This window comes from Microcebus murinus, chromosome 5 (genome assembly GCF_040939455.1).
Source record: "Microcebus murinus isolate Inina chromosome 5, M.murinus_Inina_mat1.0, whole genome shotgun sequence".
NCBI lineage: Eukaryota > Metazoa > Chordata > Mammalia > Primates > Cheirogaleidae > Microcebus > Microcebus murinus.
In genome coordinates this window covers 97992029-98011044 of record NC_134108.1, presented here as the reverse complement: position 1 = coordinate 98011044, position 19016 = coordinate 97992029, and positions in this window count along the sequence as shown.

The window sequence follows — 19016 nt, the reverse complement described above, 5'->3', positions numbered from 1 at the left end:
CATTCACCTTTGACCAAATGGTCAACTGTTCATAGTGGTTTTATCCCACAGTAAATAGTAGCTTTAATACAGAATCAAAAAACCCAAAATCAGAGTCTCACATTCTCTCTGCAGCCCTGAGCACCCGGGACTCTAATAACTGAGTTATTCCCCAAGACCCCAGATATAGCCTGCTTCTACCATCCATTCTTCACATGTTCTTTTCATTGATATTTTCCCACCTAAATTCTTGTATTTCATCATCTGAGTCAGAACTACGTAGAGACAATGTTGGAGGTTTCTTATGAACTATGATTAAAAGAAAATCAGGGAAGTCTTCCTAAAATATTGACACCAACAAGTACCACCAGCCCCAAATCCAGCATGAATGAGCCCCCCTTGGGTTTAGGTGTTGCCTTTCCTTAGGATCCCCCTACTTTCTTTTTTCTCTCAACATTTTATTATAAAATTTTTCAAAGATACAGAAAGGTTGAAAGAAGTGTACCATGTGTACAAAGTGTACAACCACAAGATTCTACAATGAGTATTTTGCTTTATTACGTATATTACATATGTAGGCATCTATCCATTCATTTGTGGATCATATTTTTTTTATGCTTTTCAGAGTAAACTGCAGACATCAGTACATTTCACTCCCAAACTCTGCAGCATGTGTATCATTAACTAGAGTTTAATATTTGTTCATGGTTTTCTTTTTTTAAGGTATTATTTACATACAGTGAAATGCACAGATCTTGAGTATACCAATAAATCTTAAATTTGGATCCTCTTTTAAAACACAAATGTTACCCAGTGGAATAATTCCTGAAGTCATGAATTGGATTTACCCTATAATAGGATGAAAATATATAGGAAAAGACAAGTGGACAAATATCTACTTCATTACTTTGTCTCAGTGGAGCTGAATTGCTGTCATTTTCGGAAGTGAGTAGCTCTTAATTGTGGAATATATTTATAGTTCACTATAATATTATTGTGAAAATCAATCTTTCTAGAAAACATTATCATTTTCACTAACATTTATAAGGATCTTCTATGTGCTGCGCACTGAACTGATTTCTTTATATGCACTTATTCAATCTTCACAACAATCATACAAAGTACATATTATTTTTTTTTAATGTAGAGATGAAGTTTCATAAAGTTAAGCAACTTGCTCAAGGTCACACAGCTCACAAGTGGTACAGCAAAAACTCAGAACTGGGCAAGTCTGATTCCCAACCCCACCCAATAGTCAACATTTCCCAATATTTACTGAAACACTCATTAAATCCTTACCACAATTCTAGGCACCAGGCACACAGTAGTTATCAAAATTTGATGCCTAGAAGAGCTTACAGTTTAGTAGAGAAGACAAATTAAACAAATAAGCACACAACTTTTGTTTAGTAAATAAATTTCTATGGAAATAGTGAGTAATAGATTTTATTATCCCTGAGAATTTATAGCAAAATAAAAAGAAGCTAGATTCCCCAAAATGAAGTTGATCAAAGACTACAGTTCTAAAAAGTATGCCAATGACATTGAAACAAAGATCAGTTTCAGATGTAGGTCATCAACGGCACATGATGGTGATTTTGTCAGCAAGATTTTCTAAGGCAAAAGAAACGAGAAAAGCAAATCAGCGAAACCCTTCGACCAAAATGGACACATAAAAGAAGACGAATTCAATTGAGCACAGAAAACAAAGTGTACAGCCTTCACCTGTGCCCACCCTGACCTAGAGAAAGATGAAACAGCCCACGAGGTGAAGATCAACACAGAGGAAACAAACCTCTGAAAATTGGATGACTTGCAGCAAAAGGTTCCCAAAGAAAACAATGTAAAGTAAACTTAGGGAGGAAAAATCCCCAAGATGGTTTTTTAAAAGAATTCTTTTCACACAGCTGAAAAGCAGGGTGTGCTACTGCTGCTATTTTGGCGCTTCTGAGCAGTTGTGTCCAGGCAGAGCAAGTCTATTTACCTGGGATCAGTCTACAGCAACTGAGACAAATAACCCCTAAATGGAAATCATGGCAAAGTTTAAGAGCCCAAGTTCCATAAGTGATAACAATGGGAATCAAATTAGCTTGTATTTGATCCTTTTGTTTAGTGTCTGAGAAAAAGAGATGAGGGGAGAGTAATATCAATGATTCTTATACTATAATTAAACCAGAATCTCTGGGGATGGGGTCCAGACATCAGTGCGTTGGACAAGCTCCCCGGGGTTGCTGCGAACATGCAGCCAGTGCGAAAACCACTGACATTGAAGAAAGAGCCCAGGGGTGGGGGGTGGGGGTGAGTGGAGTGTTGGAGTCAGGGGGCTGGATTTCACGTGCAGCTACAAGTTACCAGCCTTGTGGCCTTAAAGGACGTTACTAATCTCTCTTATGCTGTTTTCCTTTTTTTTTTTACAAAATTGGAGAGAACATCAATCTTACAGAGCTCTCATGAATAGCAAATAGGACAATGAGAGCACGGTGCCTGACCGTAGCCTAGATGTGCCGTTAAAGTCAGTGAAGCTGTTCTTCACACACATCCTAGCAGCAAGAAAGACACGTCAGATTTGAGTGATCTTGCTAATGGCCATGCCCCCCAGCTGTGCCCGGATCATTAGAAGATGACGAAGGACTTATTTCTTCTCCCATCACACACACACACACTCACACACACATACACACACACACATACACACATACACACACACACATACACACACACACATACACACACACACAGAGCAATGCTTGTCCAAAGAAAGCTACAAATAAATAATTTGTAGTTGAAGAACTAGGCACCCAGGACCAGAGGAAAGAAAGAACAGGAAAGTGAAATATGGGCAGTAAGGGCTGAATCAGGGGCTAACATTCAGGATGCCAGGGAAGGCAGGCTTAGAACAAGAATCAAAGAACCGACACCTTAGAAAGCCGGATAGGAACGGTAGCCTCAGAAAAGGATGTACCCTTGGCTTAGGAAACTGGAAGAAAAATCAAAGAAGTTAAAGACTCTTTCCAAAGAAGGTCTGACATCCAATCTGCATTTTTATGTTTTCAAACTGTACATACTTAGTTCTTATATATATAGTCCTTGCTGCCTCTTGCAAAGTAGTTGCTGCTAAACTCAAGCTGTCTGGTCTGAATGTGTTCCATCATTTCCAAGAGTAATAACAACCATGGAGCACTTTGTGCTAGACACTGTGCTAAGCCCTTTACATGCATAGAGAGAACAACTCTGTGAAATAGGCTCACTCCTCTTCTTCCCATTGAGAATGCGTTGAGAGTTAGGTAATTTGCTAAGGCTATGTTATAGTGTTAGAACCATAACACATCCGGGGCCATCTGATTCCAAAGCGAAGGCTCTTAGTAACTGAGCTCTGTGCTCATACCTGCTGGTATGAAAATTCCTTTACTAATCAACATGGATTTTATCCAGCAACTGCTTTGAGGAAGAAATACCCAGGGTGCCAGATGAATGAGACAAGGTTCCTCATATGTCACATAATGTACAAGCCAGCAAAGGATTAAAAAGAGTCATGCATGAAGGGTTGCAATATTTAACACGCATACACACACAAATACAAGATGCTCACTTAAATTTGAATTCCACATAAATGACAAATAAGTTTTATTTATTTATTTATTTATTTTTAATTTTACTTTCCTTAATTTTTTACTTTTATTCGTTTCTATTTTTTGTTTACATTGTGGTTTTAACAAATAAGTTTTAGTATAAGTATTTCCCATGCAACATTTGGGCCATACTTAGACAAATTTACTTGTTGCATACCTGAACTTCAGATTTAACTGGATGCCTTATATTTTACCTGGCAACGCTACTGTGTAATAGGTCTTATGACAGAGATTCAAAGTAGAAATGCAGAAGAGGCAGAGCTCTGGAAAAAATTTAAATCAAGATACGAGAAATGGCAAATAGATGGGATGCCAAGGCAACTGCGAAGAAATGAAGACTGTATCCAATTGTGTGGTTCGGACACCCTAACAGGTAGTATTTAATGCTTGATCTTAAAAGGTGAATGGGGTTTGCCGGTGTGGAAGAGCAGACACGGGATTCCGGGTTAAGGGAAGGAGGTGAGCAAGGGTGTGGAGGTGGGAAAAGGCAGAGGTACCATTCAATAGTGAATCGAGTTGGTTTAGAGCCTGGGTTTTTCTGGGTCCAGAGTCCACAACTATTCTATCCTACCAGTTAGGAAAGAACAAGGTAGAACCGGCAATAGAGGTTGGTTGGAAACACGTTATGTAGGGACTAACGTGCCAGGCTTAGGCCTGGGGGCTTACAACCTTTTGAGATCATGATGTGCCCAAACCATAGCTAACAGAAGGGTTCCAGAAGCCTCTGGGAGTGAGGATGAAGAGAGCAGCTGAAGCCACAAAGCAGGCCAGTTGGCCAGATGGCGTCCCCACCACGCCCAGGCCCACACCTGTGTGGACGTCCCCACTGTGCCACTTGGTGTCACTGGGAACCAAGCAGGCTCGTGGCTTTCTATTGGCCCCAAAGTGCATTTGGCTTCAGCTAGGTAGCAGTGTCCAAGGCACCATATCCATCTTATGCTTGTTTTTACACCCCAGAAAAAGGCGGGGGAGGGGGGAGTTGTGCAATAGTGGACAATCTCCCTTGTAAATCAGAGAAAAAGAGGAAAGCCCTTTCACAAACTCACCCACGATTGTGCTGACTCTGAAAATGCTTTCTTGATGAGTAGTTGAGTCATGGGAACAGTCATTCTAACCTTATTATCCTTGTTGCAAAAATGTGCCTGTTTTCTTGCCCACTTGTTCTACCTGTGGGAGGTAGAGTGGGAGGAGACTGTGGGGTGGGGGCAGGAGGGGTCCAGGGCAGGAACAGTGGACAAACATGCATTGTCTGCTTGTTAGCAATGACTCACTCAAGAGCTCCTGGTCTCTGGGAGCTACACACTCGTGTAGTCTTTCATCCTGAAGAGCAAACTTGCCACATAGACATTCGCCCCGTTATCATCCATCTGAAACTCTGGAGAGAGGCAGGGCATTAACCAATTAGCAGTCATACCTGGCCGGGCGCGGTGGCCCACGCCAGTAATCCTAGCACTCTGGGAGGCCAACGTGGGCAGATCGCTCAAGATCAGGAGTTCGTTTGAAACCAGCCTGAGAAAGAGACATGAGAAACTCTGTCTCTACTATAAATAGAAAGAAATTAATTGGCTAACTAAAAAATATATTATATATAATTAGCCAGGCATGCTGGCTCATGCCTGTAGTCCCAGCTACTCGGGAGGCTGAGGCAGGAGGATCGCTTGAGCCCAGGAGTTTGAGGTTGCTGTGAGCTAGGCTGATGCCACAGCACTCTAGCCTGGGCAACAAAGTGAGGCTTGGTCTCAAAAAAAAAAAAAAAAATCATATCAAAGATCTCAATATTGAAGAGTTTTGTGAATCATGTTCATTGTGGGTGGGACAGCCCTTTAGGAACCCAGATATTTGAAGGCATTGTGGTGAGTCAAACTTGTCCTGGCCAGGGAAAGGACAACAAAGCCCACCATACAACTAAAACAGCTGCCATTTGCCCTTGTTTGCTAGAGGCCAGGTACTGCACACCTTTGAAAAGTAGGCAATTTTTTTCTTTCATTCTGATGTTAAACTCACGGTTTTGTTGTTGTTGTTGTTGTTGTTGTTTTTTACCCTGACCATGCCAAATGCAGACAAAAGATACTTGTTTAGCAGAACGAATTTATGGAGATAGAAATCAGACTAACGATTACCCCAGAGTGGGGGGGGGGGGTTGACTGGAAAGGGACACAAGGTAATTTTCTAGAGCGATGGCAATTGTCTATATCTTGATGAAGGTGCTCGTTTCAGACAGTGTGCCTTGGTTAAAACTTATCAGACTGTACACTTACTGTGCATTTAATTGGAAATAATTGGAGGCCATCTCCTGTCTGGAGCCTGAGCTAGCTCTGTGACCAAAGAAGGGAAATCAGCCAATTCTGCATCCCCATAAAGCAATCCAGAAAGCCACTGGTGGTGACAGTCTAGCATTTCCAAAGTCTGATATTTAATTCTTTATAACTATGCATTTTACATTTCAGTTTTTGTTTTATATTTTAACATGTATTAGAAAGCATAGGAACTGGCCCAGTAATGACATGGTTTTACAGCTATTTCTCAAGTGAAACTGAGTAGAGGGAGATTGTGACAGCTATGACTAGTTGCCTAGACTAACTCAGCCTCTTCATTCACAGAATCACAGTTTTGTTCAAGAAGCAATGTTCCCAGTTAAAAAATATTCATCTCCCCAGACTACTTTGCAGCTAGGGTGACTGTTATGACCCAGTTCTGGCCGATGAGATATAAGCAAAAGTCTACTGGTAATGGTGATTTGGGGAAAACCATTGTTTTCCTGGTAAAAATAAAAAGGGGGGGGGGTCAGATAGCTGGCAGATGCCTTTTTCTCTTCAGTTCTCCTTCATCTCCTGTCTTCTGCCTGAAAATCAGGTGAAAGGGCTGGACCAGCTGCAGCCATCTTGGGCCATGAAGATGCTAAGGTTGTTGGAGCAGGAAGGAAGAAAGAGGCTGTTTCCTTGAGCAGCTGCTCTTGTCCTGAAGCTCCTAACTGTAGGCTCTTTGTTACATGAAAAACAATCCCCTTGTTTGGCTAAGCCACTGCAGTTAGGCATTTTTTTATATCCAGACAAATCCAATTCTGGCACTTTAAATTTAAATATTTTAACTTAAAAATATGAATTAGCTATAAGTATAGGTAGTACATGATTTTGCAGACAACATGAATATGAGACATAATGAACTGAGATCTAAAAAACATGGGGCTAGCTCATGATGAGCTCCTTGAGGGACAGTAGCCAAGCATATCTAATTGTTGTTACACCTTTTTTTTTTTAAACAGAGTCTCACTCTGTTGCCCTGGTTAGAGTGCTGTGGCATCAGCCTGGCTCACAGCAACCTCAATCTCCTGGGCCTAAGCGATCCTACTGCCTAAGCCTCCCAAGTAGCTGGGACTACAGGCATGCACCACTATGCCTGGCTAATTTTTTGCATATATATTTTTAGTTGCTCAATTAATTTCTTTCTATTTTTAGTAGAGATGGGGTCTGGCTCTTGCTCAGGCTGGTTTCAAACTCCTGACCTTGAGCAATCTGCCAGCCTTGGCCTCCCAAAGTGCTAGGATTACAGGCGTGAGCCACCACACCCAGCCTGTTACACCTTTTAATATGTCCAGCACTGAAGCACATTAGATGCCCAATTTATATTAGCTGGATGGAACTCCCTGCCAACTTAAGCAAGGAACCACATTTCAGGAGAGCCTACCTCCCAGGTCAAAAAAAAAAAAAAAATTATTTTTTTCTATAGGAACTTCATAGAGACAATCCCTGTTATTTATGAGACTTCTCTTTCAACCAAACCTGAATTCTTCCTGATACTCCCTAATGATTTTATTCCCCTCTTGATCTGTCCTTAATCAGGCAGAAATAGCCACCTACACCCATTCAAAAAAATTACAAACTCTAACTCGGTGCAGAATGTGAAAGAGGATTGTTCCCTGACAGCAATGTTCCAGCTCTCCTGTGTGAGGACTATGTTGAGAGCCCATCGGAGAGAGTGTTTACCATGCTCGTGTGTTTTGTGTGGGGCTGAGTTTGTGCTCACGTACTGAGTCTGTTTGGGAGCTGCCTTGCAGTGGGGAGAGCTGCAACTCCTGGCTCAGTGACTTCACTGTGAAGCTTGAAGTGGGCCGTGGCCAGAGCATCTATACCATGGAAGTAGCAAATGCTGTAAATCAGAGTCCCCCTACCCCCCCCCCACACACACACATCCTGGTCCCAGGATCTGATTACTAAGCATTTACCAGCAAACCACTGTGCTCATCTATCTATATACCCTCGCTCAAGTGGCCACTGTAATGCTGATCACGACGGGACCTTACACTTAGATAGTGGGTTACAGGTTTTAAAGTGTCACCGCACAAATGATCTCATTTGACTCTCCTAGCAGCCCTAAGAGGTAGACAAGGATATTGTTATTTGCCCCCTATGTTAGTTTCCAATTGCTACTGTAACAAATGATCACAAATTTACTTGCTTAAAACAACATGGACACACACACGATTTTACAGTTCTGGAAGTGGTTAAGTCTGAAATGGGTCTGCAGGGGCTAAACCAAGATGTTGGCAAGGCTGTGCTCCTTCTACAGGCTCTAGGGAAGGATTAGTTCTTCGCCTTTTCCGGGCACTAGAGGCCACCCGCATTCCTAGATTCGTGGTCCCCTTCCATCCTCAAAGCCAGCAACTGAATCATTCCAACCTCTGTTTCCATGGTTACTTCTCCTTCTCTTTTGATGCTGACTCTCCTGTGACCCTCTTTCCCTCAAAAGGACCCGTGAGATTCCCCTGGACCCAGCTGGATAATCCAGGACAATCTCCCCATCTCAAGATCCTTAATCATATCTATAAATTCCTTTTTGCTATTTAAGGTGACACACTTGCAGGTTCCAGGGATTATTATGTGAACATTTTATGGAGGGGAGCAGCCACTATTCTGCTTGCCATACTCCCCTTTTCAGACGAGGAAGCCAGCTCTGAAAGATAATAGTTCTGGTTCATGGCTGTCAGCAGTGAGGAGAGACTCAGCCTAAGTCCTGTGCTTTTTCCACTGCAGTGCGCTGCCTCTCTTTGTGAACATTTGTCCAACAGCTGGCCCAGGGTAGGGGTGCATTCTGCACCAATGGATACAGCGCATCTAAGGATAGATAGGTATCTGTGGGACCAAAACTATGACTTTGTGGGCCCTCCCAGGTCCATGGTTCTGCTAACCACACATCCTCAACTTTCCTTCCCAGGCTCTCTGGGAGACGTGGGAGGTAGAGGGACAATGTCCCATAGAGCTAGGGTTTCTATTGGTTGGATGAGTCATAACTGAGGACTTGCCAAGACACACAGAGACATTTCCTTCCACCTACTCTTTAGCCACTCAGCAGTCTGATCACCCCCTTTCCTTTCTGGGGCTGAGCCTCCAGCCTCATGATTTATGCCCCTACTCTGTCCTGCAGGTAACCAACCACCACCTCCCTTAGTCAGATGAAATAGTGGGAACTGTTAGGAGGTCAACACATTGTAAAGACACCTGTACCTCCCAAACTGATTAGATCCAACTGGAAGAAGCATTCATAGTAGAGCCCTTGCCCACTCCTAGCGCTCTATGCCAAGGGGAATAGCCTAAAAGTGATGAATTAGAAAGCTTGCGTCTTCATTCACACACTCTTCTTCCAATTCATTGCGTGATCCTGGGCAATTGCTTTTTCTTACGAGCCTTCATTTCCTTATCAGAATTGATGCAAAAGGCAGTTCACTCCATGAAATGCTACAGCATAATGTATAAGTGCTAGATCTAGCATCAGACTGCCAGAGTTTATACTCTTGGTTCTGCCAATTTATTAGATGGGCGAAGTTAGATAAGATGCTCCTCTCTGTCTCATTTTTCTTGTAAATGAAACGGGGGTGCTACTAATGTCACCATCTTACAGACTTATTGTAAGCATTAAATGACTTACTGTAGGTAATGCACTCTAGCATCGTGCCTGGCATATGTTAATGAAAAGCCTTTAATAAGTGTTGGTTATTGTTGTTGCAGATTAGTGGTTCTCCAAGTGTAGTCCCTGAACCAGCAGTATCAGCCTCACCTGAGAATTTACTAGAAATGCAAATTCTCGGGCCCATTCCAGACTTTCTGAACCAGAAACCCTGGGGCTGGGCCACAGCAATCTGCATTTTAAAAAATCCCTCAGAGGATTCTCATGCTACATGCTAAAGTTTGGGAATCACTGGTGTGGAGGGTTCTAAGGTCTCTTCTATTATTTTACATGGGTGAATCATTATTATTCACCCACGTCATTCCACAAACACTTATTAACTCTCTCTTCAGAGGAACACTCCTACACTGCTGGTGGGACTGCAAACTAGTTCAACCTCTGTGGAAAGCAGTATGGAGATACTTCAAAGCGATACAAGTAGATCTACCATTTGATCCAGCGATTCCACTACTGGGCATCTACCCAAAAGATCAAAAGTCACTTTATGAAAAAGACACCTGCACTCGAATGTTTATAGCAGCACAATTCACAATTGCAAAGCTGTGGAAACAACCCAAGTGCCCATCAATTCATGAGTGGGTTAATAAAATGTGGTATATGTATACCATGGAGTACTACTCAGCTTTAAGAAACAGTGGTGATATAGCACCTCTTGTATATTCCTGGATAGAGCTGGAACCCATTCTACTAAGTGAAGTATCTCAAGAATGGAAAAACAAGCACCACGTGTACTCACCAGCAAATTGGTATTAACGGATCAATACCTAAGTGGACATATAGGAGTAACATTTATCGGGTGGGAGAGGGGAGGAGGGGGATGGGTATATACAACCACAACGAGTAAGATGTGCAACGTTCAGGGGATGGATATGCTTGAAGCTCTTACTCAAGGGGGCAGGGGGGCATGGGGAATATATGTAATCTTAACACTTGTTCCCCCATAATATGCTAAAATAAAAAAAAGAACATGATACTTTTAAAAATAAAAAAATACATGAGTTGATTAATAAAATATGGTGTATGTAAAAAAAAAAAAACTCTCTTCACGTTGACATCTGGCAATCAAAAGCAAAACAAGACATAGCCTATGGCCTCATGTCGTTTACAGTCTGTCTCACTACCCTTAATTTATAAGTTTTTAAATATATTATTTGTAAATTTTTCTCCATTGGTTCATGGATATCTGAGTTCTACTGTATAAAAAACAGTGGTTTCTAGTGGTTACAGTTAGAGTAAGATCATAACTAAGTGACCTTGAATCTCTGTTTCTTCATTTCTAGAATGAGATTAGTATTACTAATATCTCCCTCGCTAATTTGTTGTGAAAATTAATATAATTAAATGTGATGACATGTATGAAGTGACAGCTATGGATGTCTAATAATGGTCAGCTGGGTCTCAATTTGAACCTAGTTCATAATTAAGTATTGTTGATTAGTACTGATTTTACTTTACAGAGTGCATTATCGATATGCAAAATAAAAGGAAAATGGATTGATTCATTGTATGTTGAAATCCAGCTCCTCAATGCTATAGAGAGTGTATACCACGTTCACTTTCTCTTGTTTTTAGAATTCAGGTGATAAAGACCCTGTTTGTACTTCAGAGATAAGTCAGAGAAGTAGCTGATGTTTATCCAAAAGGCAATATTCAAGCCAGGAGTCAAAGGAAAGTTAGACCAGCTACAGTCTCCTCAGTTATTTATAGTAAAACCTTGAAACCCCTTTGAAACTTCCCTTTTGATTCCATCTCAGAAGATTTTATCTGGTTAACCAGGCAGTCCCCAGATTCCAAAAGAGTTTTGACCCTCTTTGTTTAAAATCAAGGACCTACCCCTGACCGTGAGCTGGAAATGGGGCCTCGTGTGGTTTCCCAGATTCAATTCAAGGAACGAGTTGCTGAAAGACCACAATGGGACTGGCTGCTTTCAAAGTCAGCGGCTTCTTCAACCAAAGGGGCTCACTCAGAGCTTGGAAAACTTTCTATACATGGGGAGGCGGACAGCAGCAATCCAATTCATTGAGTTGGGGCATTGTGTCTGCTTTTCCTTTATCCACTAGAGCTCAGGAGTTTTTCTTGAAACTTTTTGGGGTGAGATTTTCTTAAATGTGAACCAAGATCTTGCTGCTCTGGATAAGTCCCAGCCTGGGAGGAAACAACTGATGAAAAGATTCATCTATCACCTTGAGTCCCATCTACAGATAAAGACATGCCTTCTGTTTACAGAATCATCACTCTTCAGGGTCCTAGCCCTTTTCTACAGCTCCCGAACATTCTCTAGTCCCCACTTGTCCAAATCTAAGTGGCTTCTCCCTTGTCAAAGAATCCATGTATGTCCCGGAGTTCCAACAGAGCAAGAGTCCCAGGTTCTAAGAAGCAAATCAGGAGAAGAATGTCTGCAGGGCGTCTATGTTGAAACTATAACTCTTGACAAATGCCATAAGGGACAAAGCCTAAGATGGTTTTTGTTTATTGAGGGAGGTATTTTGTCCACAGAGATGTTCTACAGGGACCTGGCACTCAGGATGTTCAGACCTCACATCATCATCACCGTTCCCCTTCACTGAGTGTCTACCATATATGTGTGTGTCAGGCACTGTACAAGGTGCGTTTACTGCTTGACCTCATTTCAACCCCCTCCACTCTGCAAGGTTGATTTCATCAACCCCATTTTGCAGGGGGAAGATGTCAAACCTCAGCCTAGTTGAATAACATAGCTGATGTTCTATGGCTAATTCAGTAAAATTGATACTGGCTCCCCCAGGCCCATCGGACTTCAAAACCCTACTGTTCCCATTTCAGTTAGTGACACAGAAATAAAGGCAAGTGTTCACAGCAGAACACAGGGTATTAATTCCTTTTCCCCCTTTACCCCCAAGCCTCTCTTCCACCCGATGAGCCACCAAGTCTGTAGCAGCTCTTGTTTTCCTTCATCTCATACCTGTCTCCTGCTCCATCTGCATCTCCAGAACTTTCTTTACTGTCGAGTGAGTACAATTTCCTCCCATCGTCTTCCCAACCCCAGTTTTCATGGCCCTTCAGCTCATCCTTTGTACTCCTCTCAGAGGTATCCTTCTGAGACTCAAACCTGACTATGTTCTGCCTTATTTGAATCCTTCTACAGCCCTCCACAACGAGTAATAATCATGTTATAGCAGTTACCATGTGCTAGGTATTATTTTAAGCATTTTACATACAGCAGCTCATACGAGGTAAATATTGGTATTATCACTGCTTTACAGATGGGGAAACTGAAATTTAGAGAATTATGATCCTAACCCAAGAATCATAGCTGGTAAGTAGCGGAAGGAGGATTTGAACCCCATAAATAAGCACAGACCCCTCTCGGGTCTGTGCTTTTAACTCCATACTGTTTGTAAAACCTGGGTTTTAATATGGTATGTAGGCCGGGCGCGGTGGCTCATGCCTGTAATCCTAGCACTCTGGGAGGCCGAGGTGGGAGGATCGTTTGAGCTCAGGAGTTACAGACCAGCCTGAGCAAGAGCCAGACCTCGTCTCTACTAAAAAAAATGGGAAAAAATTAGCTGGACAACTAAAAATAAATAAATAAATATATACACACATACATATATATATACATATATATATATATATATATTAGCTAGGCATTGTGGCACATGCCTGTAGTCCCAGCCACTCGGGAGGCTGAGGCAGGAGAATGGCTTGAGTCCAGGAGTTTGAGGTTGCTGTGAGCTAGGCTGACGCCACGGCACTCTAGTTCGGGCAGCAGTGAGACTCTGTCTCAAAAAAACCAAAAAAAACAATATGGTATGTAAACTCCTTCACAATCCTATCGTGTCTGCTCTGATCTTCCTCCCTGCCCTCTGTTCCAGCCACTGGAAACTACTTAGAGATTTCTCGGCATGCTGTGCCCTCCAGCTCCGTGCCTTCCAGGCCCAGGTGTGCCTCCTCCTGCCCTCCACGTCTATGCAGTTGACTCCCACGCATCCTCCGAGCCTGAATTCAAGTGTCTGGTAGGACCTTCCTGTGACCACAGCTGCTGCTGGGGGCGGGTGCTGAAGATGCTGTCTATACTATAACAGCCCATGTGCCAGTCTGCCCCTGCCCTGCAGAGCAGGCTGTGGGCTGCCCAAGAGGGGCCTGGGTCTTGATCATTACACACCCCTGCTGACTGGCACATAGTAAGTGCTCAGTAATTTTCCTTGAATAAAAAAGTAAAAACACAATAGTGTTTTTAACAAGTGACAAGTAAGTTATACAGAAAATAAGCTGTAGAGGAAGGAGAGTATAATGGACTGGAGCATCCAATAATGTCCTCACTTTACCTAAAAGAAAACTGAGACACAGAGAGGTCAAGTAAGTTCCCCAAGATCACACAGCTAGTAAAAATGGTAGAGGTAAGATTTCAATTGTCAGTTACTAGATCCCATGCTCTACCTGTACAAACCTTTTTTAACAGTATGTATTAATATTTAAGTTATAGTACGTAAAAGTAAAAACTATGCCCTAGTAAGTTTATAGATATTATTGTTTAGAATGAAAATATAAAAACAATGATTCCATTGGTTTCAAGTGAACAAATGAGTCCATTCTCTTTGGGGAATAAGAGAAGAGTGGTTCCCAAACTAACAAAACTCAGGACTGTGGAACGATAGTGACTCATCAACGACTATCGTTATGAAACACACAACAAACTATGATAAGAGAAATGTTGACAGACCCGTAATTTACATATCTACGTCAGATAGCTGGCGAGATCCTCTATAAGGCTGACTTGACTCAACAAAAATTTATGGACGAGTTAAACTTTTCCACCGTAACCTTGGGAAGTCTCATTCCATCGTCAATAAATTCCTTCACGCTTTGGACCTTTGCCCTAAACACTTTCACCTTTTCCTCCCCCTTCCACTACTGAAAACCTAACTTGTTCTTTAGCCTGGATTTTAACTCTCTGAAGTAGGGTTCCCGTCCTTCTTCATTTCTCCTACATCTCAAAGTTAAGAAGAGGGAAACATTCTCATCACCTTCCACTCCACTGTGCTTTCCAGATCATTTTTTTATTACCTCCCACCCCCTAAACTTACCAATCTCTCCTCCCTTGAAATCCATGTAAGATGATCACCTTTTTTCCACCTTTGCCACTGCTATCTACCAACTTCCATGTTACGTTTCCATATTTTGAAGACTCTGACCACAATGCTATTTGATTGTGGCTACCTTTTCCTTCTTGAAAAATCTCTTCATTTGTTCTTTGGCCTTTGTGTTCCTTCACTTAAAAGATGGGATTTCTGTAAGGCCCTACTCAAAGCCCTTAACTATTTTCCCTTTCTCTATTCTACCTGGTGACCTTCACATCTTCAACCATTGCCTCTTCTCAAATGTTTCTCAAATCCACATCGCTTGCTCGAACCTTCTCCTGAGCTACAGGCTGGAATTGCCAAATGCCTCTGCAATATTCTCCAAAATATCCTGCCAGCTCAAATTATATCAAGAACTCTCTCTGCACCCCTCTTCCCAGTGAGTGGTAATGATCTAGAGGAGAATGCTCAGAGTCACTCTCAAAACCTTGCTCTCCTTCATCATCTTCCAGCATTCCTCTGGTCACCATAGCTCCCAATCAATCGCCATGGTTCTGTTCTTACAGTTGCTATGCAGCCCGCCCTGGGTGCTCAGCCAGACCATCCCATGTGCCTCATTTCATGGGACACACTACACCAATTAACAAAATATACTACTAAACTAACACAAGAACATGGTGATCTCTAGCATAGATCCCTTGCAAGTGTCAACTTTGTCTGTAGAATGGAGCTCTCAAAATTTTTAGCTTGAAAGCCAAGATTCTCTCCCCAGCCTATTTTTCTCCCATCATCTCTTTCTATATAAATGCTATTCTAACCAATCCTGATTTCCTGATGTCACCTGAATAGTCTATTCATTCATTCATTCAAAAAATATTTATTAAGTACTTGGAGCCCAACACTGTCCTAAGTGCTGGGAATATAATGGTGAACATGACTTCTATGTTTAGACTTAGATGACACAAGTAATGGAAATAACGTGTGATAAATACTAATCTAGAGGCCGGACGAGGTGGCTCACGCCTGTAATCCTAGCACTCTGGGAGGCCGAGGCAGGCAGATCACTCAAGATCAGGAGTTCGAAACCAGCCTGAGCAAGAGGGAGACCCCATCTCTACTATAAATAGAAAGAAATTAATTGGCCAACTAATATATATAGAAAAAATTAGCCGGGGCATGGTGGTGCGTGCCTGTAGTCCCAGCTACTCGGGAGGCTGAGGCAGGAGGATCGCTTGAGCCCAGGAGATTGAGGTTGCTGTGAGCTAGGCTGATGCCACGGCACTCACTCTAGCCTGGGCAACAAAGCGAGACTGTGTCTAAAAATTTAAAAAAATACTAATCTAGAAGGATATCTGGATACTATGGGCATTCATCCATAGGCTTCTCAAGAGCAGGATTTGGGGAGAAAGGTGTAGTATTTGAGGAGAAAGGAGATGGGGAAGATTTCTTGTGGGAAGCAATAATTGAGCTGAGACCTGAAGATTAAATAAGAATTATTCGGGTATAGTATGGGAAGGGGTGTTCTATAAAGGCAGAGGGAAACGTATGCATAAAGACTTGGGGCAAGAAGGGGTTGACAGGGAAAAGAGAACTGAGAATAGATATCAGAGGGAAAAAGGGTGTTGCAGAACCCAAGGGACAAGACTGTATGAAAAGGCAAGAGTGGACCACAGTGTTAATGTCGCCAAGATGTCAAATAAGGTAAGGACTAAAGAGAGCCCAATGGATTTAGCAATGAAGAAATCACTAATAACTGCATGAGAAGCCCTTTTGGACAAAGGCAAATCACAGTGGTAAGAGAACTGAATGAACTAGAGGCACTGAAAAATGGAATTGTAGATACATTTTTATGGACATTTAAAACACCACATCTTTATGTTACTTGCCCATTCTGGATCATTTTCCTCCTCTCTGGCTTCTCTTCTTATCTTGCCTACACCCTTACTCCCAGTTTCTCTTACTATTAAAATCATGGCCATTCTTCAAGACCAAATGAAATGCCATCATATCTTGAGCTTTCCTGCCTTCCTGGTAGTTAGAATGGGTTGTTCCAGAGTTGGCACATAAATCTCTGCTGAATTAGCAAACTCTTCTCTTCTCACTGACCACATGGTATTTCCTTTGTGTGCCTGTTGTAACACTTGCTTCTTTGCTACTTTGTAATCTATTTAGTTGTACACACCTGACTCTCTGACTGCACAGCTTGATGACCAATTAACTAGCTATGTATTAGTCATTTTAAAACCTTTTATAGTTCCCAACTAAGTGCATTGGGCACTGTTGTCAATCAAACTGAACTCAACTGACTGCTGTCTGTCTTGCAATGACTTAAGCTCATGATATGTATGACATGATCTTTGTCCTTGGAGACAATGATTTTTAATAGCATGTATCATGAGAAATGAAAAAATCTTAGGATTTGCTAGAGTCGCTTTTAACCTCTCAAAGTATTTCCGCTATGATTCACATGTTTTACACATTCTAAATTCTAGAAATCATTATCTGATGGGTTCATTAAAATACATAAATGACTACTCTACAAACTAACTTTGTGAGTCATGTGAAACAACTCAGCTTTTAATCTCAGAGTCCTCAAGTAGCAACTTATTAATGAAGTTGAGTTAACTATTCACACATCTCTCTCTTTCCAAAGAACAACCTAGGGAATTGTTAAACCAAGCCAAACTAGAAAAGTGACATTGAACTTTTGGGTTTCTAAGGACTGAAACTAAAGGCATAAGCAATATTCTTTAATTGCGTCTGATGATCATTTGGAAATGACTGATCTGAAGAGGGCAAGGACAATAGCTATAATGATGGATGAATTATGCTGAGGATGGAAAGACTTTCAAAAACTTTCAAAAAGTTTTGTTGTTGAAAAAATTAAGATGCACTTAAAGTCTGATGAATGCAATCAGTAAGCTCCAATTTTAAAATATTTTGGAATTTCTATTAAGCACATGTCACAATTTTTCTGCAACAGGATCTGGAACTTTTGTCATCTTCCTGCCAACAAAACTCTAGCCTTCACCACATTTTGAAGATCAAGAACAAAGAGATAGCCAACTCATCCCTAACTCACATAATAAAATCAGGATTAAGGAATAAAGCTCCATTTCTTTAAAAACAAAATTCTGAAACAGCTACGGCTAACTGTTAATATCTGACAGCAATGAATAGTGGGGATCCAGGCGATTGCTATATTACTCTCTATTCTTTTCTCTAGGAGTAAACTATACCTTTCAAATAAGAGGAAAAATATTCATGTAGCTCAAAATTATTGACAAACTTAATAAACAAAGAGTTTGTTGTCCTGATATTTTGTTTGTTCATTTATTTTTGTTTTTTTGAGACAGGGTCTCACTCACTCACCCAGGCTAGAGAATACAGAGGCATGATCACAGCTAACTGCAGCCTCAAACCCCTGAGCTCAAGCGATCCTCCAGCTTCAGCCTCCCTAGTAGCTGTGACTACAGACATATGCCACTACACCCAGCTAATTTTTTTCTTATTTTTGTAAAGACAGAATCTCGATATGTTGCACAGGCTGGTCTTGAACTCCTGGCCTCAGGCGATCCTCCTACCTTGGCTTCCCAAAGTGCTGGGATTACAGGCGTGAGCTACTGCACCAGGCCTGGTACTGATTTTTATAATAATTATCCAAGTTCTCTACTTGCCCCTTGAGCATTTAGAGGTCAGAGATATCTCTTCAGTTTTCATAGGAAGAAACAAAACTAGTTCTAAAAAAAAAAAACAAATGATTCTGGAGCAAGAGCAAGTCCAAGTTCAAGTCAGAGTTAGAATTCCCGGGGTGGCAAAGTAAGGGAGGCTGCCTCCAAATACTGAATGGCATAACGGACATTCAATTAGTACTTGTTTATTTAATTGATTGCTGGTTTAACAGGAGTGAAGGCTCAGCTGTTTGGGACACAGGGCATATGTCACCTTCTGCTCATCACTGACCATGGTAGTGCTGGCCCAAACTCAGGAGACCTTTGTGTGACTTTTTTAGTAGTGATGACATTTTAACATGGAACTACTCATGCTCTTAAGGGTCCTTGCGTGTGTGACCCACTGTGATGGGTATTGTAATCACCTCCGTGTGGAGCAAAGACTAGAAGGAACTACAGAGCCTAAGAGCAAAACTGCCCCCAAAGAAATTGACTGCCTCCTGCTGTCCCTCATATTACCAGCTCTTTAGTTCTTCTCTCTCCTTTGGCTCAATATAGCAGCAGTTATCAAACACAAACTTCATCGAGTACCAATGGTAAGACACGACACTATCCTTTCTTTCTTTCCTCCTCAATATGTTTCTCTCCCTCTCTCTCTTCTCTCTTTTTCTCTTTGACAGACAGACAGACAGACACGCACACACACGCAGCCCTGA